Raw genomic sequence first — 23,385 nt, 5'->3', positions numbered from 1 at the left:
CTGCCCTCTCCTATGGAAATATACAGTTATTTTGCATCGGCCAATTTTTTCCATGTAAATTATGGGGCTATATAATTGTTATCATAATGATTCAGTTTACCCTTCTGTAAAACCTTGTGGCTTGAGGAACTGTTAGCAATGTACAGTGGGCAAAAATGTTGGGGTTCGATCCCTTGTCCAATATCCTTGTCCAACCCGTACCTAACTGGACTCTGGAAGAAAACAAGAAGTGCCTAGGAGTATCCACATTAGATGTTACAAGGTCCAGTCACCATAGTTCACATAGGCTGACAACAAAATTCTTTTGTGTTTGGAGGCCTAAGCCTATGGCTTTGAAAATCAGAGATAAATTCAAATCCTAGTTTTATACTTGGGAGTTTTCTGGCCTTGGAAAAGTTCACCTTCTCTGGGGCTAGTTTCTTACATTTAAGCCTGGGTAATAGGGTGTGTGATTACAGACAGTATTCTCATCCCTTAGATGCTCCTTAATAACTGACACTGTTCTTATCTTGGTACAGGCCAGGCTCCTCAGGCACTTATGGGGGCCGTGTTAATGGTCAGCAACACAATTGTAAATCAGCTTGCTTCCCTCCTCACTGAACCAGCAAGTTCATGTAACTAAGTGAAAGCTACCAGACAGCTGTAGTGTTCAGCCCTGGCTGCACATTACAATCACCTAGGGAGCTCTTCATCCTCTGTTGCCCTCGCCATACCCCCACACCAATTAGGCAGAGACTCTGGGGATGGTGAGAGTAGGTCCAGCCTCAGAATTTGTAATTCTCCCCTGTGGTACCAATGTGCCCTCATGGTTCAGAATCTCTGGGATGCTCCTCCAACATTAATGTGCATATTTAACACCTAAGAGACTTATTAAAATGCAGAGTATGATTGAGAAGGCCTGGGATGGGGCTCAGATTCTGAATTTCTAATGAGCTTCCAGGTGATGCAAAGTCCAAAGAAATGCTACTCTCATTACCAAGATAAAACAGCTCAGAGCCTGGTGTTTTGGAAAGGAACAGAAATATTATAACATGCAGTCTTGAGCTCCAAAAGTTTAGGGGGCCTGGGAGCCATATGGAAAATAGGCATGTAACCCTATGCTCATGAGTAGACCCCAGGAGGATTACTATGGTATAACAAAGCTCATGTTAGTGGTCAAAATTGTGACCCCGAGTATCTGAGAAAATATTATATTTTCATACTGTAGTATCAGTGTTTATTTTTCCTATTTTGGGCTGCTACAAGGAGGTACTCCACACTGGATGACTTATGAACACACACACAAAAGTTATTTGTCATAGTTGCCATCATGGTTCTGGAGGCTAAAGTCTGAGGTCAGGGTGCAGCATCGTTGGGTTCTGAGAAGGACCCTCTTCTAGTTTACAGACTTTTGACTTTTTATTATACCTTCACATGGCAGAAAGATGGAAAACATCTTCTAAGCTTCCTTTTTTAAATTTCTTTTTTATTTTCATTTACTAATTACAGACATATTTAGTATGGATACATCTTGTGTTGGTACCATCCTTTCCCTCCTCCCTGCCCCAATTCTGCTGTGGGCCCTCCTCAGTGGGGCTGTAGATTTTCCCCATGGGGCTGTGGGTTATGTATTGTGAGAACAGCAGTCAGTTATTGAGTATTTTTTTTAATGTTATTTTTTATGAGAGAGAGAATCAGTGCACCAGGGTCACCAGCCACTGCAATCAAACTCCAGACGTGTGCACCACCTTGTGCGCACATGCAACCTTGTGTGGTCATGTGACCTTGTGCATCTGGTTTATGTGTGATTTGGAGAGTCTAACATGGGTCTTTATGCTTCACAGGCAAGCACCTTAACTTCTAAGCCATCTCTCCAGCCCTAGGCTTCCCTTTGAAGGGCACTAAACTCATTTGTGAGGTCTTTACCCTATAACCTCATTTTCTCCCCAAACAGCCACCTCCTAATACTATCACTTTAAGGGACAGGATCGCAATGTATTCATCTCTAGGCAACACAAATATTAATCCTATGGCAGCAGAATCACTTTCTACCTCAGTGACACTGGGATTGGCCATAATTTCTTGACTGATGAAGAGCAGTTGCCACATGCCATGTGTCATTTCTATGCAGTGGTTTCAAGGGCTATCACAAAGTTCTGCTCTCTCTCTCTTTCTCTCTGCCACAAGACTCAAATAGAGGCTGTTTCATCATTCTGGCTCCCAACATGAAGTAGAATTTATAGCTGGCATGTGATGGTTAATCCTGATTGTCAACTTGATTGGCTTGAGAAGTGCCTAGAAGATTAGTAAAGCAAACCTTTTCATGAGTCTGCGAGGGTATTCTCACAGAGTATTAGCTAAGTGGGTGAAGACTACCTCTGAATGAGGACAGCACATCTCACAGCCTTGGAACTCATATGGAATAACAGAGCAGAAAAAAAGAAAAAGAAAAAGCTAGCAAGCAAAGGCTCTCTCTCTCTCTCTCTCTCTCTCTCTCCTCCCCCCTCTGTTTCTCTCTCCCTCTCCCTTTCCCTCTCCATCTCCTGCCTATCATGATGTGGATTGCTCTACTCTGCCACATTGTGATGGACTGAAATCATGAGCAAAATAAATCCACTTCCCTTAAGCTGTTTTTGTCACAGCGACAAAAAGTTATACAGGAGTGAAAAGCAAGCCCTGGTCGTGATAATCCAACAAGGCATTGGGAATATTTGTTACCACAGTAGCAGTGGACCAATGCATAAGCCATGGGAAGAAAGTTGCTGTTGTGTTTGGAATGTGGAATGTCCCCCATAGATTTATGTGCTTAAAGGTGTGGTCTCTAGCTGGTGACCCTGCTTGGGAAGGTTGTGGAATGGCTAGGAGGTGAAGCCTTGCTGAAGGAAGGGAGTCACTGGGCTGCAAGTCTTCAGGTTTATAGCCCAGTCCCACTTCCTGTTTGTTCTTTGCTTCCTGGTTGAAATGTGTCCCTTTTTTTGCACTGGACCTTTCGCTATCACTTTTTCTACTTTATGTGTTCTTTAGTTCTACAATTTTTATGTTCATAATAACTGAACTTCATTCATATACTTTCTTATGTTTCCATTTGAATTCTGATAAACTAATGAGAAAGGCATAATTAGTGCAAATCAAGGTGCTCTTAAAAGATACATGTTTTTGATAAAAGTTGTCTTTCTTGACTACATGTGCATGTGTACTTTAAAAATACACATATTTATTTATTTATTCATTTATTTGACAGAGACAGAGAGAGAAACAGAGAGGAGATTATGGGCACGTCAGGGCCTCCTGCCACCATAAACGAACTCCAGATGCATGCACTACTTTGTGCATCTGGCTTTACATGGGTACTGGGGAATCAAACCAGGCCATCAGGCCATCAGGCCTTGCAAGAAAACACCTTTAACCACTGAGCAATCTCTGCAGCATTGTACATGTGTCTTTTAAGACATGATCTAATTATGCCAGTGGAAGGATTATTCTCTAAATTTTCCTCATCAGCTTATTAAAAATCCAAATGAGAACATAAGAAAATAGCTGAGTGCAACTCTGATACTCTGGACATAAAAATAGTAAATAAATAATAGTAGATACAACAAAAAACACTAAAAATGCATGAAGTAGAAAAGGTGACAAAGAAAGGTCAGGAGAAAGAAAGGGGGGAAAGTCTTCAAGTGAGAAAATCAAGTAGGGAAGCTGATTTTAGTGTTTTACTCTTCTTTTTCCTCATCACTCCTTCTGGTGAAGCAGCCACTTTTAGCTTGGGAAGGAGAATATTTCTTTGTGTCACAAGCTAACAGAGTCTTGGGAAATTATTTTCTTGCTTTTCTCTGCATGCACAACCCATTAGAAAGCTTGGGGCCATCTCTCCACTCTAGAGGAAAAGAAAGTATTTATAAAGAAGGCAGAAGAATGTCTTCACACAGACGCAAAACAGAAGGCCAATTAAAGCTCTCAATAGGGGAGACTTTTGTGAGCTTGTTTCTGTCAGAAACAGAAAAGTTTGGCCATCAACCAGCTTCCGTGAGACAAGGAGCCAGACCTGAGTCACAAGATGGGAGAACTGGGGACCTTAGCACCGGCTGCCTGTCCTCTGCCCCCAGGCCTCAGTCATGAGGGTGTCAGCGGGAGGGTCTCAATGGGAGCAGGCTTCTCCTGGTGCTAGACAAGATGCTTGATGACCGAGCACAGTTAGGAGAGGACTCCAGCCTTGTTATAAATCCATTTAGAGAGTGCTTACCTCCTCCTCTGCTTTTCTTCTTCTTCCTTCCCACCTCCCTACTTTTTTCTTTGACTCCTTGAAAACCTTTTAACTCTTCCGAAAAATTCCCACCTTAATATTAACAGGAAGGACTCTCCTTCATTATGACTCCTACCTCCAAACTGAGGGGAGCACTTGGGGCGCAAGGCAGGAGTGGAGGTGGGGCAGGGCCCAGCCGTGCTGCAGAGCTGCAACAAAGGGGAAGAACATCAGAACTGAGCTTGGGAGAAAGACCATGGGGGTGCAGACTTGCTGGAGAAGAGTGGGATACTGGGGTAGAAAGCTGGATTGTCAACTCACATCAATGGAGAAATCATTGTTATGGCAAAGGAATGTGGAAAGAGTCAATGCCAGTTTTTGCATTTCCTGGCAGCTATTAAGCCACCCTTCCCTATTCTCCCATGGGCCTATATCTGGAATGCACTGTTAATAAGCCTGGGTGCTCCTTCTTTCAGTGATGCAAGTGAGTTCAAACCTAGCAATAGCAGGCCTCTTACTTAAGGCCTTTCACACTGACCCTATCCCTGACCCACAGTAGCTCTCCCTCAAGCCATTTCAGACCTGCTGAGGGGTCTGAACTACTCTCCTCAGAGATCTCAATTATGAAATCAAAGCCTTTTTTGATCTGGGCTGAGGAGAGGGCTCTTGGTCTAAAAGTCCTCGCTTGTAAAGCCTGCTGGCCTGGGCTCAATTCTGTAATACCCACACAAAAGCCAAATGTGCAAAGTGGCGCGTGTGGGTGGAGTTCATTTGCAGTAGCAAGAGGCTTTGGTGTGTCCATCCTCTTCTCTCTCTCTCTCCCTTTCCCTCTCCCCTTACAAATAACTGATTAAAAAGTTACCTTTTCAGTCTTGGAATAGTGACATCCGCAATCTTAATAGCTATAATTCCTAGTTTAAGCTTTCCCACTCTCCATCCTGATTTTTCTAGGCCATAGTTTCCTGGTCTATAAATTGGTGAGTTTAGATCGATCTCTAGAGTTATTCCCACTTTAAGTCTTTGTGGATATGTTAGACAGGATAACTAGGCTATGTTTCAGTTACAGAGAATTTCAGTGACTTCAAACTTAACATTTACTCCTCACTCATAAAACCCACTGCTGTATATTCTCTCCTAATTTCAGAGTGGCAGAGACTCCCTTATTTTATAGCCATAGCTTCTAGAAGACAAGGCCTTAAGGTCTGTGCATCAAATATGACAGAGACCTAAGGGTCAAGCACTATCCTGTAAATGCTCTGTCACAGATTTAACACGTATCGCCACCACTCATAGCCTCTGACAGCTTTGTCCAATGGCAGAGGGGAGGGCAATGAGGAAGAGCCAACGGACATTCAGGACTCCAAATTAAGGTTATGCTTACATCATATCTGGCCTGCTTACCATAATACAGGCCATTTCCCAGTGACCACAGACAATACTTCCAAGAAGTTGCATCTTTCAGAAAGGACTCAGGTCTCACAATCACATACTAGGATGTGAATGAATTCAAATAAATCATCAAGAGGGAAAACCGACTTGAACACAAGATCCAACAGTGTAAAATGAAATGCATAGATCATCCCTTTGGAACTTAATGGGAGGGTACAGGAAGAGGGTCCTATGAGAAGTTAACAAACCACATAACAATTAAAATAGGGGGTGGGCTAGAATCCTCTCCAGAGGTTAAGGCACTTGCTTACAAAGCATGATAGCCGGGGTTCATTTCCCCAGTATCAGCATAAAGCCAGATGCACAAAGTATTTTTGTAGTGGCTAGAGGCCTACTAATTCCTTTTCTTTCTCTCTCCTTGCAAATCAAATAAACAAACAAATATTTTTTCAATGGGCCCAACACCATGAGTTTTGTGTTCTACCTCTGAACTATACACTGGGCCAGGAGAGTAGATTACAAACAAGTTCTGTCCACCAATTTTCCCAATCTCTCTCTCCCTCCCTCCCTCCCTCTCCCTCTCCCTCTCCCTCTCCCTCTCCCTCTCCCTCTCCCTCTCCCTCTCTCTCTCTCTCTCTCTCTCTCTCTCTCTCTCTCTCTCTTTCTCTCTCTCTCTCTCTGTCTCTCTCAAACACACACACACACACACACACACACAAGTTCAAGAACCTCCGACCTCTGCCTCCCCAGTGCTGGGATTAAAGCTGTGCTCCACCTCAGCCTGGGCTAGAGTGACACCCTACCTCATAAAAACAAAAACAAAAATAAAAATAAAACAACAACAACAACAAAAGTTTGGGCTGGAGAGATGGCTTCGCAGTTAAGGTCCTTGCCTGTGAAACTTAAGACCTAAGTTCAATTCCCCAGTACCCATGTAAGCCAGATGCACAAGGTAGCGCATGCTTCTGGAGTTCATTTTCAGTGGCTGGAGGACCTGTTGGTGCCTATTCTCTCTATCTATCTGTCTCTTTCCCCCTCCCTCTCTCTGTCTCTCCAATAAAATAAATTTTAAAAAAAGAAAAAGAAACAAAGAAATAAAACCAAATTGCTTGAAGATTCTTTCTTATGCAGCAAAACACATATAGATGCAAACTAACCAGTCAGAAAGCAGAGGTCTTTGTCCTCAACGATATGTTCCCTGGTTGGCTGCTGGCTGGCTCACTCAAACTCAGCAATCAGGATATAATTCCTCCATATCCCCCACCAACCAGAAGAAGGGTCATCCACAGATACTGCATTGGGGGACGGGTCCCTCTTTGCCGAGTAATATCAATTGCAGGAAAAGAGTATTGGAACAGAGCCAATTGGGGCCTGGAGCTGCCATAAAGAGTACAGAAGTCCTCCTTCCTAACCCTGGAATAGATAGCACACAGATTTCTACCTTCAAACAACAAAGCCGATTTCACAGTGCATTAAAGGACCCATGAAATGTGAGAAGAAAAGGAAGAAAAATGGAGTGATCTTCCAAATACAAACTAAAGTATCCTTTAGGTGGGAAGTTTAGTCATATCTTCATCTTCCAAAAGATCCACTGGAGAATGTTTTCAACAGGTAACTTCCCTTTGTTCTATTGAGTCACTATCTTGAAAAAAATAGGTATCTCACTAGGTAACACACAATTCATCTAGATGATTCCATGTGTAGCTTCTCTCAGGGAAGACACTTTGCAAAGAAGGAGAAAATTGCACAACATGAGACTGTTGAATACCTTTGTTGGGGTAGTAGCTTCCTATATTCTCCTTGCTTCCCCATGCCCTACCCTTATCCTCACTCTTTAAAAGATCCCCCACTCACTAAAAGTATCCCGGGTGGGCTGGAGAGATGGTTTAGTGGTTAAAGCTTAAGGACCCATTTCTGACTCTGCAGGTCCCATGTAAGCCAGATGCACAAAGTGACGCAAATGCACAAGACTGCACATTTGAAAGAGGTGGTGCATGCACCTGGAATTCGACTGCAGTGGCTGGAGGTCCTGTTGCACAAATTCTCTTCCTCTCTCTCTTCATCTCGTTCTCACTCTTGCTCTTACTCTCTCACATTAAAAAAGTCCAGTCTATTTGGCTTAGCTCAAAAAAAAAATGCAAAAAGCATTCCTAGTGTTGGAAGACCAACTGGATCCAAATTTAGGTGAATCCATGTCCACATAACTCATGAAATGAACTTATCAAACATCAATTAAGGAGTATGCTGGGAGGTTATTTATTCTGGGGAATAAAAGAGCAAAGAACAGGTACCTTAATTCTGTAAGAAAATCTTGGTGGCCAGAGATGACTGAGTTGCTTTTAGAACTGCCCGGTTGATTTTTGCTTTCTGACCAGCCCTCTGGAGCTCCTGTCAGTCTGATAGTATGAATAAGAACTTTCTGCTGTACAGGTTATGTAACAACCACTATAGCAGGCGGTTTAAACTCTGACGTAATCCTCACAGCAAATCGACATAGTAGTTCAGTCTTTCTTAATTAAAGATGAAGAGACTGGGGCTAGTGAAGGTGTTTGGAGGTGGGTGTGGTGACTAACTGGGTTAACAGGCTGACCATATTGAGACATTCTCCCACCTGGTAAGAGTTAACAGCTGGGAAGGGAGCCCACTTCTGCCTTGCTCGAAGACCAGATCTCTTTTCATTATTCTATGCACCAATTATTTAATATGGCAGACAGATGGTAAGACAGAGTGTGACACAGGCGAGGAGCAAGGCCTTCCCGAGTTCACAACAGGGCACAAGCAGCCTTGTGCATGCGTACGTGTGCGTGTTCCCGTGTGTGAGTGCAGGCACCCGTGTGCCATGGTGTACCTAAGGAGGTCAGAGGGTAACTCTGTGTGTCAGTCATTGCCTTCCACCTCATTTGAGGCAGGGTCACTCACTGGGGTTCACCACTGCATTCGTCAGGCTAGCAGACCCAGAAGATCCCAGGAAATTCTCCTGTTTTCTGTCCAGGTACACTAGGATTATAGAAGCCCACCACCGTGTCGGACTTTTACGTGGGTTTTGAGATCTGAGTTTAGGTACTCATGCTTAAACAGCAAGCACTTCATCCACTGAGCCATCTTCCCACCCCACCCCCGGCCCTGGTTTCTTAATTGCTTATTTAGAATAAGTAAGAACCTGGGAACCAGGATGTTCTCTAGAGAATAACAGGAATGACAAGATAGAACAGAAGTAGACTGGTTAATGAGCAGGTGAGAAACACTCCAGTTCCCTGCTCCTTGAGACATGAGCATCTACTTACAGGAGCCCAGGCCCTGCATAAGCATGTAGGGATAGAACACATGAAACCGAGTTAGCACCCCTATGATGGCACCATTCATTCTTAAGGGAAAACAATGCCCAGGGAAACCAGATACACCAAGCCAAAGAAACAAAAGATCTTAGAGCTATTGAAATGGAAGGACCAAAATTCCTTAGTGCAGGAGGCTCCTGGATTTTCGAAAATAACAATAGGGATATATTTTATGATTTTTTTCTAATAGCATTTGAGTTGGAATTTTAGTATATAATATATATGTATGTATGTGTGTGTATTTATATATATATATGTATGTATATATGTATATATGTGTATATATATATATATATATATATATGAGCTGGCTATACTTTTCTTTATCCTCCCATAGTAGCCACTGAAATAACACAATCCCTACATTTTTCAGGCACTTAAAGCAGGACCTGGGATAGATAAGTGAGCTGCTCTAGAGAGACAGAGCCACCTAACTCTGGTCATTTCAAGTCTGGGTAAAGGGTCCTTTGAATACACTTATGGTTAGTTACCAAGCCAGTGCCTACTTGCCCTCCAAATTCCATGAGGCAGGGAGAAATTTCCTAAGCATTTCTGGACTTTTTCCTGAAGTTATATTTCTCAAAATGTGGGCCAAAACAAAGTGTGGTCCATAGTCAGATGATAGGTCCCGTAGGAGCCAAATGATGTGAGTGTTCTTTAGTTCTGATGAGAAATGATGCATAGTACCCAGACTTACATCTTTGGCTGTATATATAAATCTGGGCCAATTGCTAATAGTATACAAAGCAAGAAATTAAAGATTGGCTAAAGTCTAAATTTGGGTATTCATAAACTAAAATGAGCAGCTTATGGAGATCCTGAGGCCTCCAATTCTGTAGATATGCATCTTTCACATGACTTACCATGTGGGTGAAGCTCTTACTACATGTGTGGATGTGCAGAGAGCTGAGATTCGTAGAAGGTTGTGAAGTGACTGACAACAAAGTGTCACTGGTTTCTTGATTAGTTCATAGTTGTCATTTGTTGAGCTTTTTAAACTAATTCTTGAATCCAAAGAGTCACCCTGGTTGATCATTTCATGTTTAATTCATGCTGTGTTATATTTACAGTATTGTGATGTTCTCCAATACCCCATTGTCACAAAGTTCTCTTTCTACTTGAAAAGGAGACCAGGTCAGGAAGTGAGTTTGAAGGAACTCTTAACTACAAATAGTCTTGTGAAGAGGCAGGCAGTCTGACTTCACTAGAAGCTGTTTGAACCAAAATGGGAACTGATTTCTGAGCACCTACTGTGCTAGACAGCAGAGTGGGACAGTGCAGACATGGGAGAAAACACACAGCCTCAATTTCCTGTCCCACAGCTCCATGAGATCTGCAGCTCTGTCTGCACTTCAACCTTAACCTGCCAGCTTCCTTGGACTATTCCTCCAGTTGTTTCACTATGTTGGTTTATTACTCCATCAGTCTTCTGCTCTTCCATGCTGGTGACCTTGGATTCATCTTTGATTGTTCCTTTTGCCCGAACAATCAATCACTGATCATGTCCCTTTGATTCTGACATTATCCCCCTGTGACTACCCTTGTTTAAATCCTCATTAATCCTCATCTGAAATTTTCTGCCAACATCCTCTATCTTTCAGCTCCCTTCCTTCTAAGTCCTCTTGAAGAATAATTACTCTTCCTTGAGCACAGCTGTGATTAGATATTCCTTCACCAAACCATCAATGGCTCCCCACTGAATGACAAATTAAGTGTAAATTGTTCACCCCAGCATTTAAGGTCTTTTATGACAAAGTTCTTCTCGACCTTCCCCTCCTCCTAGCTCTTCTCTACTATACCTTGCACATCAATCAAACCAGAGGACCTCTGGCACTCCTCCATCATCATATTCTGCATCCTGCTCATGTTATTTACTCCACTTAAAAAGTCTAGGATGCCTTTTCTAACTCTAGCTCCGCTCCACCTCTGTAAATTCTACCTATTACCCTTCAAGGTCCAACTTGACATTACCACATTCATATGGCCTTTCCACCAGGCGGGATCCCTATCTTCTGACCACCCATCACTCATGGTCTAATGTACCTCTCTTGAGTGTACTATTTGTCTTATTTTATTGTATTCATTTATTTCAGAAAGAAAGAGATAGAGAGAGAAAGAGAAAGGGCAAGAGAGAGAATGGGCACACCAGGGCCTCTAGCCACAGCAAACAAACTCCTGACACATGTGCCATCTTGTGCATCTGGCTTATATGGGTCCTGGGCAACTGAACCTGGGTACTTAGGCTTCACAGGCAAGTGCCCAAGTTGTTAAGCCATCTCTCTAGCCCCTGTACCCTCTTCTTGTCCCCACAGCTGACTGTGTTCTGTCCACCATAGCAGATGCATAGAGAACATACAGGAGTGGGAAGCAAAGCTTCTGTTCCAACTTTATGAAGCTGACAATACTCTAGAAATCCTAATAGCCTGGAATATAATGATGCTCTTAAAAGCTCCATGTAAAAACACAAAGAAGGGTCTGAAATGGATCCAAGGTGCCATAATCATCTGTCCTGAGATTTTTTTTTTTTTTTTTTGTGGAATCTGGAAGGAAAAGAAAATGAAGTTGTGTTGGTTTGAATGTAAAATGCTGTCCATACCTGATGTGTTTGTGATTAAACCTCATACTTAGTCTCCAGCTGGTGGAGCCCTTGTACACTGGAGGAGGTGTGTCACTGGGGGTGGGCCCTAGGGTGTTACAGGCCAGTCCCACTTGCCACACAGGACTCACTCTGTCTAGTTCTTCCTTGACACTATGCATATGTGACACCTGCTGGTCTGTTCCTGCCATGCTTTCCCCACTGTGATGAAACTTCCCCTGAAAGCTGTGGGCCAGGAAGAAACCCTTTCCTTCCAAAAGTGGCTTCTGCTCAGCTGTTTTGTCACAGCAACGAAAAAGTAAGTGCTACAGAAGCTTAAAAACACCAGATGTCAAAAAAAAAAAAAAAAAAAAAAAAAACACCAGGTTGAGGCTGGAGAGATGGCTTAGCAGTTAAGGCACTTGCCTGTGAACCCCAAGGACCCAGATTTGATTCCCTAATACCCGTGTAAGCCAGGTGCACATGGTGGTGCATACATCTGGAATTTGTTTGTAGTGGCTAGAGGCCCAGGTGCACCCACTCTCTCTCTCTCTCTCTCTCTCTCTCTGTCTATTTCTCTCTCTTTAAAAAAAATAAATCAATGAATTTGTCTCACAGCATGAAACTATAAAAATAATAGCTACTACCATGTGTGCTGGCGCACACCTTTAATCCCAGCACTTGGGAGGCAGAGGTAGGAGGATCGCCATGAGTTCAAGGCCACCCTGAAACAAACTACATAGTGAATTCCAGGTCAGCCTGGGCTAGAGTGAAACCCTACCTCGGGGGGGGGGGGGGGAAATATATATATATATATATATATATATATATGTCAGCTACTATTTAGATGTCACTGATTATGTGCCCAACATTGTTCTAGATGTTATATGTATTCATGTAATCCTCACAAAACTCCTTTGTGGATGAAGACTCTGAACACAAAGGGGTCTATCTAAGTATCTTATCCAAGATCACTGATGATTACTGAATGAGCCAAACCAAAGTAGGCTGACTTCAGAGTCCACGCTCCCAACTACTCCGTATCTAACCTTTAAAAGGACGAGAAGGGGGTCCCCTCCCCGGGGCTGTGCTGAGACGTCTCCTTTCACTATGCATACCTTCGTCTAAGAGGGCATCTTGATAAGTAAAGACGCATCCCCGGAGTCTCCTCGGAGCCTGTTTCACACCAAGTCACCCTGGGGGGATTGTCTGCATGGAGCTCTGCATAGGTCTCTCCAAATATGGTATCACAGCTCTGGCCAGGAAATAGAGCTTAGGTCCTCTGAAGAAACATGCATGTCCCATCATGTCTTGAGGTTTGGTAGCAGTCTCCGCACACTTTACTTCTCAAAGATATCCCCTTGCCCTTCTCTTTCTATCCCCTGCCTGGGGCCATAAACTAATGACAGGTTGGAACATCCTGCTGAAGCCACATACCTGGTTCTCTCCAGTGTCTCTCTCCCCATTCCAGGTCCAAGCTCACAGTCTCTTCTATTTTACGCATCATGTGAAAAGTTGAACTGTGACAGAGAAGATGCCATGGGTAGATAGCTAGGTTAGCAGTCGAAATTGTTGTTGCCACAGTTGGCCCTGTCTATTGTACGAGCTAGCATTTTATGCCAGGCACTGTTCTAAGTGACAACTTTTATTGTAATAGTATATCAGCTGTCTCACTTACTGAGTCTGTGTTCTATTTCTACCTCTACTCCCCATATGAACACATATGAGGACCCCGAGGCACGTTACAGGGATCCTTATAAGGTCACACAGCTAATCAGTGGAACCATCAGTCAACATTTGAACATGTCCAGAGCCCTTAGTCTTAAGCATTAATCTACACTGAATGCTGTACTCATCAAGGGCGTGACTGTTGGTAGGTAAAAATGAATGGATAACTTGTGATTCTTGGTCCCCAGTTGCATTCTAGTACTAACGAAAGTGCCTTCCAAATTACCAGCAGTCAGTCTCCATCGGAGAAATTCTGATTCGCTTGGTCTAGGGTGTTAACTGAATGTCAGAACACGTTCCACAGTTGTCCGGAGCTTCTCGTGTTTCAGATTTGGGTTTTCACGTACAGGGCATTCATTCTTTCTTGTATCCATAAATCTGACATATACAGCAACCCGAGATAACCCCTAAGCCCCCTGCTAAAAAGAGTCTGTGGTATGACTTCCTGGGGAAGATGTAAACAAACATCTATTCACCTAGGCTAGGGGCACAAATGATCCAACAGTGGCTCCACCACTGCAACACCTATCCCAGCATGGGTGATGACTCACGAAAACTGCACGCCTGGAGATTCCTGCCCAACTTCTAGGCAGTTACACTGAAGAGTCTCCTGTAAGTAACGCCATATCCACACTCCAGTAAGTATCCCGCTAAACTCACTGGTTCACCAAGCTAGACTTCAGTGGGAAAGTCTCTTTGCTTCTGTCATTGGTGCCCTACTAGGGGTGAAGAGATGTTCATTCACATATCTGCAGAAAGGCAAGCAATGCATTTGGTGCCTGAATAGAGACTACTAGAACTAAAGATGAGCTAGGGAGAAGCCTGGGCCCTGGGTGATAAACATTTAACTGAGGCTGATCCATCTGTGGGTGAAACTCCCATGGGAGCAATTCTGATACGGCTGCCTTTCCCCATGTGGCCTGGGGTGGTGTGTCTCTGCTGCAGGGACAGTTGCATGCCACATACTACAGGGAAAAAGACACAATCAAGAATGAGCTATCTGAGGGTGGGATGTCCTTGGGTGGAGTCCCAGGGTGACTGTCTCCCTCTATGTGGTTTGAAGTGGCATTCCTCTTTGATGAATAGAGTACACAGATGCCCCTAAAATGGCTGACGGAATAAAATATTGCAATCCCCAAAGTTGCCCATATGCAAAGGGATGGTAAGCAGACTGTGGACGCAGTTGCATGGTCTTTGCTGTGAGGAATAACACAGGGAAGTGAGGCTCCGGTGGCTTCGCAGAAAGAACTTGTTCATGTAAGGAAGTAACTGCAAAGGGGGAAAGATATGCAGATGGAATCCTCCAAATTGGCCTCTGGTTCTTTGGCAGGAGTATGGCACAAGGGAGAATGAGATGGAGGCGTTGGCCCGCCGTTCCTTGCACCTGGCGGGGCACCGGGAATGAGAATTAGATCCAGGCTAAAGAGCCCCTCTTTAGGTGCAAAGACTTGGAGCCCTGGAAAGAATCAGATGGCGAAGAAGGCAAGCACAAAGCAGCAGTGACGGAAGGTACCCCTCAGATCCAGGCTTTGTACAGGGGGAGCGCCAATCCACCACTGCGCACGCGGGCGGGGCGTTCGTAATGGCTCAGTGTGGATTGCTAATAACCATCAGGGAATACTTGGATTGGGGAAGACCTCTAAACAAAATGTCACGGCCTGGCTCACGGAGCTGTGGGACATGGGGACCGCCGATGAGAGTGCCACGGGAGGAAGCAGTCCATGGCAGAGTGACAAAGACGAAAGCTGTTCTTTGAGTGGGGCAAGGATAACTCCAGAGCATGCTCCCTTGCAAGAAAGCGAGCCGGTAATGCAAATGGCCCCAGCCAGGGCCCTTTCAGGAGCCGGGTGTGGCGGGCAAATAGAGGGGTGGAGGACTGCGTACCTCTCAGAGCTGGCCGGGACTGGAGATCCAGGTCACGGAGCGCGCAGGCCAGGCAACAGCATGGTCCTGCTTCCGCTTCACCCTGGGCTGAAGTGAGCAGTGGGCGCCAGCTCTGTAGAGACCACCGCGGGTGGGTGTGTAGCAGCCACAAGACAGGGGAAGCATTTCTCTTTTGATGAGACAACTGATAGAAGTGATGGACTCTTTCCGTGTTGTGTCGGGACCTCGCTAGCTTTTGCAGTAGCATCCTTAGCCACTGAATCCTAAGACCAGCTGGCACTTGACGATAATGGATGGCAGGTGGGCCTTCACATATCCTGATAACCCTCTGTTAAAAGGTTTTATTCTCAGGCTGAGGAGATGGCTTAGTGGTTAAGGAGCTTGCTTGCAAAGTCAAAAAAAAAAAAAAAATCTACGTTTAATTCCCCAGTACCCACATAAAGCCAGATACACAGCTGGCGCATGTGTCTGTAGTTCATTTACAGGAGGCCCCTGGTGCACCAACACGCGCACACACACACACACACTCTCTCTCTCTCTCTCTCTCTCTCTCTCTCTCTCTCTCTCTCTCTCTCTCTCTCCCTCTCTGCCTCTTTCTGTCTCTTCTCAAACAAATAAATAAAAAACATTTTTTAAAAAAGCTTTCATTCTCTAATGCTAATTTTTGTGTGTCAAAGATTTGGAAAAGCATATGGAAGAACAGTACAATTAGCAGTTCAATTTGAAAGAAGGCATCCTGTGTGGCTGGGAAAAGGAGTGCACAGAAGCCATAAGGCGATTGAATAATATCCTGCTGTTGGGAGGGCATTGCTTCCCTATGAGCTGTTGACTAGGGATGCGCTGGAGCCCTCCCCCCAAAAATACAGTCTATTACCACCACTATTAGTGATACCAAAACTAAATGATAATCGCCTACTGCTAATGCTAAAGACCATACAACTTAGACTGAAGGACCTGGAAAAATCAAGCTGCTGCTGAATTGAAAATTCATCCTCAGTTGATTAATTTTTGTAATGCCTAAAGGTACCACACAGGCTGCTGGAGGAAAATGCTCACCAGTGGTCCTTCTTGACTATGGACACTGAGTGCTACCTTAGCAAAATTCCAAATGAGATGTGCCCACTGGTGCAATTGTAGCATAACTGCTGTAGATGCACCTCTATTCTGATTGGATTTAAGACCTGCTCCAGAGGAAGGAACTCATGTTTGGTACTGTAAGCCAAGCAAAGAGCTGTCATAGGCCACAGTAGGGAGGCCACTGTTGTTATTTTGTTAAAAGGATGTGGCCTAGCTGTCAAATCGCCTTTTAAACATTTGTATTTATATTCATTCATTACTGCTGCCTTCAACCTTGATGATGAAGGGGACCTTCTTTATTTCCCATAAAGTAGTGGTTACTAACCGACTCATGACTGGTTGAGCAGCTAAGAATAAGTGGCTATTGTGATGTAGTGGTCCGGTGATCAGCTATAAGTGGAAGAAAAAAAAAAAACAGACATCTGCATTGTCTCCTTCAAGGCTCAGGGAACATCAGGAGTCGATATGAGAAGAAGAGCTAAAAGAAGATGTATGCTGGAATATTTCTGAATCAAAACGTACCTTCAGAGAGGGAAGTTCCTGTAACTAACAAGACTCATGAGACCCCTCCCCAATTCTATATAAAGAGTAAAGAAGGGCTAGGAGAAAAAAAACTGTTTAGTGGAGCTGCCGGCCAGTTACTCAGGAGGACTTCAGGGGCACAACATTCATGAGCCATGCATGACTCATGCTAGGGTAACTTTGTTGGTTCCGCTGAGCAGGAGCCACCTGTTTCTGTAGGTAACTCCTCACCCATGTTCTTTTTTTTTTTTTAAATTTTTTATTTATTTGTTTGAGAGCGACAGACACAGAGAGAGAGACAGATAGAGGGAGAGAGAGAGAATGGGCGCGCCAGGGCTTCCAGCCTCTGCAAATGAACTCCAGATGCGTGCACCCCCTTGTGCATCTGGCTAACGTGGGACCTGGGGAACCGAGCCTCGAACCGGGGTCCTTAGGCTTCACAGGCAAGCGCTTAACCGCTAAGATATCTCTCCAGCCCACACCCATATTCTTATAAGTGAACCTAAGAGACTGGTAGGTTCACCAGCATTTCTTTGGTCTATTGCTAGTGCTCCATCTGGGATGAGTAGATGTTTTCTTCACATCACCCCAGGAGAAGTTAAGCAACAGAGTCCCACAGGATTTTGGGTTAACTTGAATGCATGAGCTTTTAGTATAAATAACATGTTAAAACATTGGGATGGAGAGATGGCTCAGCAGTTAGAGGCACTTACTTGCAACATCTGATGCCCTGAGTTCAATGCCCCAGTACCCAAGTAAAGCAAGATGCACAAAGTGGAGCGTGTATCTGGAATTCATTTGCAGCACATAAGGCCTATGTCTATTCTCTGTCCCCCTTAAGTAAATAAACAAAAGCAAAAAGCACCTATATCTAACTTATTTAGTTACATATACATTTAAAACTATGTATTATATATATATTATTATATAGAATAATAATTTAATTTTGAAACACAGCTTTCCCTATTTCACACAGTTTTATTCAAAGTCCTCACATCTATCATCTATCATTTGTGTCTGCCACATCACTGAAGTCATGTCGAGTGTCACCTGCGTAATTCTCTGCTACATGTCACCTGCACTGCAGTTCATTGATTGAAATATGCCAGCTTCTGAAAATCGGTATAGTGTAGTTGTCAGAAATTTTGTCCATGTTGCCCTCTCTCTCTCTCTCTCTCTCTCTCTCTCACACACACACACACACACACACATTAGGTCAGTGGTAGTCTGGCAGTTGTCTGATGGCTCGGTTTACCCCTACCTCTATTCTGATTGATATATACTTTGCCCGGACAAGTTGTTAGCTATTTTAAGGTATTCCTTAGCCTGTAGTCATGTTCTTAATTTTAAAACCTACCAACCTCTTGCTGAACTGCTCCTTAAAGGCAATCTTAAAGTGGCTTAAGATGGCCATATTTATCATAGAAAAGTCACACTCAGCAGTAACTGTATTGCGCTTTAGTCTTTCAGCTCAGGTGCAGCTTTCTACGGTTGTCCCAATTCCAGGCTCATCAGACACCAGCCGCCTCCACCTTGCCACTCCAGTTCAACCCCAGTTGGATCAAAGGTGCACCAGAGGTGAGGTAGGCACCACATCTGTGTGGGCCCCTGAAATCAGTCCTCCTGGTCTGTCTCCCACAAAAGGCTGGTGATGACATTGCCGAGGCAACCGGTGATTAGAAGGGTCTGACAATTACAGTGAAATTGACCATTCAGAACAGACAGGCTCAGAATGAATTCATACCTTCTGCTTCTGCCCTGATCATCAAAGCCCTCAAGAAGACACTAAAAGACAGAAAGAAGCAGAAAAAAAATCATTAAACACAGTGGTGATATTTCTTATGATAAGATTGTCAACATTGCCTGACAGATGTGCCACCAGTCTTTGGCCAGAGAACTTTGTGGAACTATCAAAGAGATCGTGGGCACTGCACGGTCTGAGAGGTGCAATGTGAGTGGCTGCCAACCACATGATATCATGGATGACATCAACAGTGGGACAGTGGAGTGCCCAGCTAGCTAAAAAGCATAAGAAAAAGTACTTCAATAAAAGATGACTAGAGAGAGGAAACAAAACTGTATTATGTTTCTTTACCCCTAGTTCTTTTCCTAATTGATTCTGTCTAAGACTCTCTCTACTTTGTTGTTTCATATGGTTTCTCCCACGTTCTGGCTTCAAAATAAGGTAACTCAGACTGCACCTGCTAATGCAAAACACTGTGAAAAGGATTCCACTAACAAGGGACTGTTTTAAAAGGTAATCCAGAGGGTGTGTAAGGGAATCTCTTCTTATGCAAGCTTTAGAACTTAAAAAAAAAAAGCTAATATCTTTATTGAATGATTTTGTGGTACATTGGAGCAAGAAATATATACAGAAACATAGTGCATCTGCATATAACTCAACCTTCTCCTTTCCCAAAGCATAGACAGTTCTTATGGAACCTGAGTGAGGGACTGTACTTACATTCCTGCACCTAGCAGCCTAGGTGACACCACACCTTCCACACCTCTGTCGCTGCTTTGGGTTTCTTTTGCGTCTTTTGTTAGACTCAGAGGAGTGACAGAGATTTCTACCTCCCTCACACCTCCCCCCGCTCCTGCCCTATCTCTGCCAGGTGCCCACCTGTCTGCCAACTTCCTATCTCAGTGGGACAGTGCTCAGCGAGGCAGCCAAGCAGCCTCAGGAAGAATGTTTGCACAGGGATGAGACGAGTCTCCTTAAGCTGCTTATTCTAAGTTGGGGATTGTTCCTTCTAGTCAATTGATACTGGAAATAATTGCTTCTTAGAATTTTCGAAAACTAAATGTGTAAAGAGAAATTAAAATCTAATTAAACGGATGCAGGCAATTCTGTCAGAACCGACAACTCTTAAGCCACTGTAGTTTGTCAAAGGTTACATTATCTCTCTGGCCCTGGGCCCTTCAGGCTCTGTTTGGCATCTAGCCCAGGACTCCCTTTCCAACCATCCTTTGTCTACTCTGTCTTGAGTCCAGCAGTCTCATTGTTCTTGGGCAGAAGAATCCAAGCATTTCAGAACCAGGCCAGCTGTCCATGAGTTGCTGAAGGGCCTCGCGCAGAATGTGGTGTCGTCACTGATCTCAGATTCAAACCTGTGTTTCCCAACAGGCTTTCTTCTGGCATTGTGGCCGGGCAATGGAAGGCCACTGATACAGGTGGTAAGACATGGACAAAGAGAGAACTTACTGAAAGACACCACAAGCAAGCAGCAGGCAAGCTCCCACAGAAAGGATCATGCTGCTGAGAGAAAGTAGAAGTTCCTTTATGACACTTGAGAAGAGAAACTGCTTGGTCTTATGGCCATGGGCCTCCCGTGTGAAATTCATATCTGGGTAGATGAGTGGTCATCTTATTAACTTGTTGAGTAGTAAATTTCCTAGCATAAGTTTTTGTTGTTGTCATTTAGGTGAGGGGTAAGAACGGCCCTCTGTATAAGGATTCATTAGGCATTGGGCTCCAGATATCTGAGATATCATGAGTACTTAGGGGGTCAGACTCCAAATAGTCAGGTGGAAATTTTGCTTTTAATTTTTGCCTCATGGTTTTTGTCTCTACAACCACATGTAGATGGCAGCCAGAAATGCCAATTCTTGAGGCTCCTTCACTCTCATATGACAGTTCCATAAATCAAAGTTATCCTGAGTGTGGCCTGTGGGCAGAACGGGTCTATGGATATGTGACCAGTCTAAACTGAGTTTCCTATGTGGCCAGACAGTTCTATAGCAATTTGACAATGCACATTTCCATTGCATTTTACTGATTAGAAAGTCCACGTTTAGTTAGTGGATTGGAGAGGCTGAAAGTAAACCATCACCTGTTTAAGACATTCTGTCCCAGACTCTCCACCTTGCCTAGTCTGAACCCCGTGTTCATCTCCTCCACCTTCTCTGTGTTTTGAACAGGTGCCTTATCTCAATGTTTGAACATGGCTTTTCTGACTTTGCCGGGTGATGCTTTCCTTCCCTAGACACACCCTTTCATTGAAGCATTTTTGGATGCAAGAAACAGTCTCATTCATATTGCCAGAAGAAGGCACAGTGGGGGCGGTCACTGAAAAGAGTCACACAGAGGGAAGGTGGATATGTATCTGTAAGAGCTGACTAGGAGGTGAGAAGAGAGAGCAGCTGCTGTCCTCACCTCCCCAGAGCCACCTGCCTCCTCCTTCTCCTCTCCATATCCTTCTGCTCCATCTCACCACCCTGTGCGTGTTCTGTGCATCCCAGTTCACTGGCTGCAGCCCATCTGGGGCCCGACGTGACCCAGGGATGCCTGTGTGGAAAAGCCATTCTGCCCCAATGGATCTGACCCAGTGCCAGCAGAGGACCTCCCAACCAGTACGGGTGCTCCTGTCCCCAAGACCAGTCACTATGAGATTAGATCTCATCCTTGGCCCACATCTGAATCACAGGCAAAGCGTGTGGATACACAGGAGAGGAACAATCTGCCCTTCCCTCCCTACTGTTAAGGATCATTAGAGCACCTGGTGTTCAGTTTCTGCTCCTTTGCCACTCTGCCCTGTGTTGGCCCATCATAGCCTCTTCTAGCCTCATGACTTCAGTTTCTCTTGCCCAAATTTTGACATTCTCTAAGTTAAAGTAATGGAAAAGGGAATTTGATGGGCGGTGCTCATCTTTCCCTGCTCATGGATCGCTTGGGCCAGGTTACAACCCCCTGCCCCAACACAGCCTATTAGCTTCCTGATTCAAAGTCTGATGAAATACAGGCCCTTTAAACAGCCTAGGCTTGGAAGGGGTGATTTCACTTGAGGGCATCCTGGAACCAGTTCATCTAAAATGCTTCTGTTTTATCTCCTCTTATCTAAATTAAGAGGCTGTCAGACAGTCTGGCTGACCCCTTGGTCCACCCTGTCCCTCTCAGGGTCATCATGGTGTATACTGGATGACGGACCGCATGAGCTTTACCTATCAACCTCTGCAGCCTCATGAAATATGGTTTGCAAACATTTCTCTCCTTGAAAGCAACCATGTGCTAAAGCTTAGCTGGTGAAGGGGAAGTGTGGAGCTCACTGGAGGCATTTCTCTCTTCTCAGCCATACACTCTTAGATCGCTCCATGGGGGTTAATTGGTTTTTGGCTGATGAAATCACAGCAAAGTTATCCATTGTTGAAGCTCTTCAACAGCCCAACAATTATTACTGTCTGGGCACTTTCCCATTCCCTTCTGAGCCATTTCATTTTCTCAGTCTTGTCAGAAATGAGTATTTGCACCCGCATGTCAGTGCCCTCTTGTAATGATGCAATAATGTTATTGTTTTTACACCACTGTTAGGAGTGAGTACCACAGCGGCTGCCACACATGCCTCCCAGTTCGCTAGCCACATCCCACCAGGGAACCCGACATCACTTAGTGGGAAGCCTGTGTGAAGAAGCCATTCTATCCCAGTGGATCTTCTCCAGTGCCAGCAGAGGACCTCCCAACCAGTATGGGTGCTCCTGTCCTCAAGACCAGTCACTAGAAGATTAGGTCTCATCCCTGGCCCTTGTCTGAATCATAGGTAAAGTGTGTGGATAAGCAGGAAAGGAGCAATTTTCCCACTTCTCCCTACTGTTAAGGATCATTCTGGCACCTGGAGGGAGCCCTGCTGGGCCATGTTATTAGATATAAGACTTTGAGAATCAAGTCTGGGGACTTTGAGCCTAGGGAGAAAATAGAATAAAAGATCCCCTGTGCTCTGTGTGGTCTGAGCTGCATGGATTTCCATGCTCTGACCACTACTCAAGTATTCTTTTATATATATATATTAGCTTCCAAAGAATTGGGTTTCATTATGACATTTTCATACATAGTTTTGTTTCCCTTCCTGTTGCAGTCAGTTCTCAGTGCTGGTGGAAATCAACCAACCAAGAGCAGCATGTGGGAACAAAAAAGGTTTATTTTGGCTGACAGATTTGAGGGGAAGCTCCATGATGGCAGGGAAAATGACGACATGAGCAGAGCAGAGGGTGGACATCACCCCCTGGCCAACATCAGGTGGACAACAAGAACAGTAGAGTGTGCCAAACACTGGCAATAGGATACTGGTTATAATATCCATTAGCCTGCCCCCAACAATACACTGCCTCCAGGAGGTGTTAATTTTCAAATCTCCATCAGCTGGGAACCTAGCATTCAGAACACCTAAGTTTATGGGGGACACCTGAATCAAACCACCACAGTTCTCCTTCCCTTTCCCTTCTTCCCTTGTGCCCTTCACCCAACGTAGCCTCCTTTCTGCTTCATACCTCATGTTTCCTTTTGTCCTTCCCCCTTTCTCATCTTGTTCCACTCTCATGATCTCTTGTCTAGAATCATAGCCCAAATTCAGTCTTATATTCCTTATTTACATACATATAAGCATTAAAAGTTAGGAGCCACATATAGAAAGAACATGAGATTTTTGTCCTTCTGGGCTTGGGTTACCTCACTTAGTATATATATTTTTCAATTCCATTCAGTTTCCTGAAAATTTCATGACTTCATTTTTATTTATAGCTGAGTAACATTTCATTGTATATACATACCACATTTTCATTATCTAGTCATCAGTTGATGGACACTTAGGTTGATCCCATTTTGTAGTCCTGTGAATAGAGGAGCAATGAACATGGATGTGTGAATATCTCTGTGGTAGGATATG

General features: G+C 44.3%; 1 pseudogene; it reads left to right on the top strand.

Annotated features, from left to right (window-relative positions):
• Window positions 1-14,926: 14,926 nt before the first annotated feature.
• LOC123462347 lies at window positions 14,927-18,752 on the top strand (annotated as a pseudogene).
• The last annotated feature ends 4,633 nt before the right edge of the window (window positions 18,753-23,385 follow it).

This window comes from Jaculus jaculus, chromosome 7 (genome assembly GCF_020740685.1).
Source record: "Jaculus jaculus isolate mJacJac1 chromosome 7, mJacJac1.mat.Y.cur, whole genome shotgun sequence".
NCBI lineage: Eukaryota > Metazoa > Chordata > Mammalia > Rodentia > Dipodidae > Jaculus > Jaculus jaculus.
Note: the sequence above shows the minus strand (reverse complement) of the source record. Positions and strands in the feature narration are given on the sequence as shown.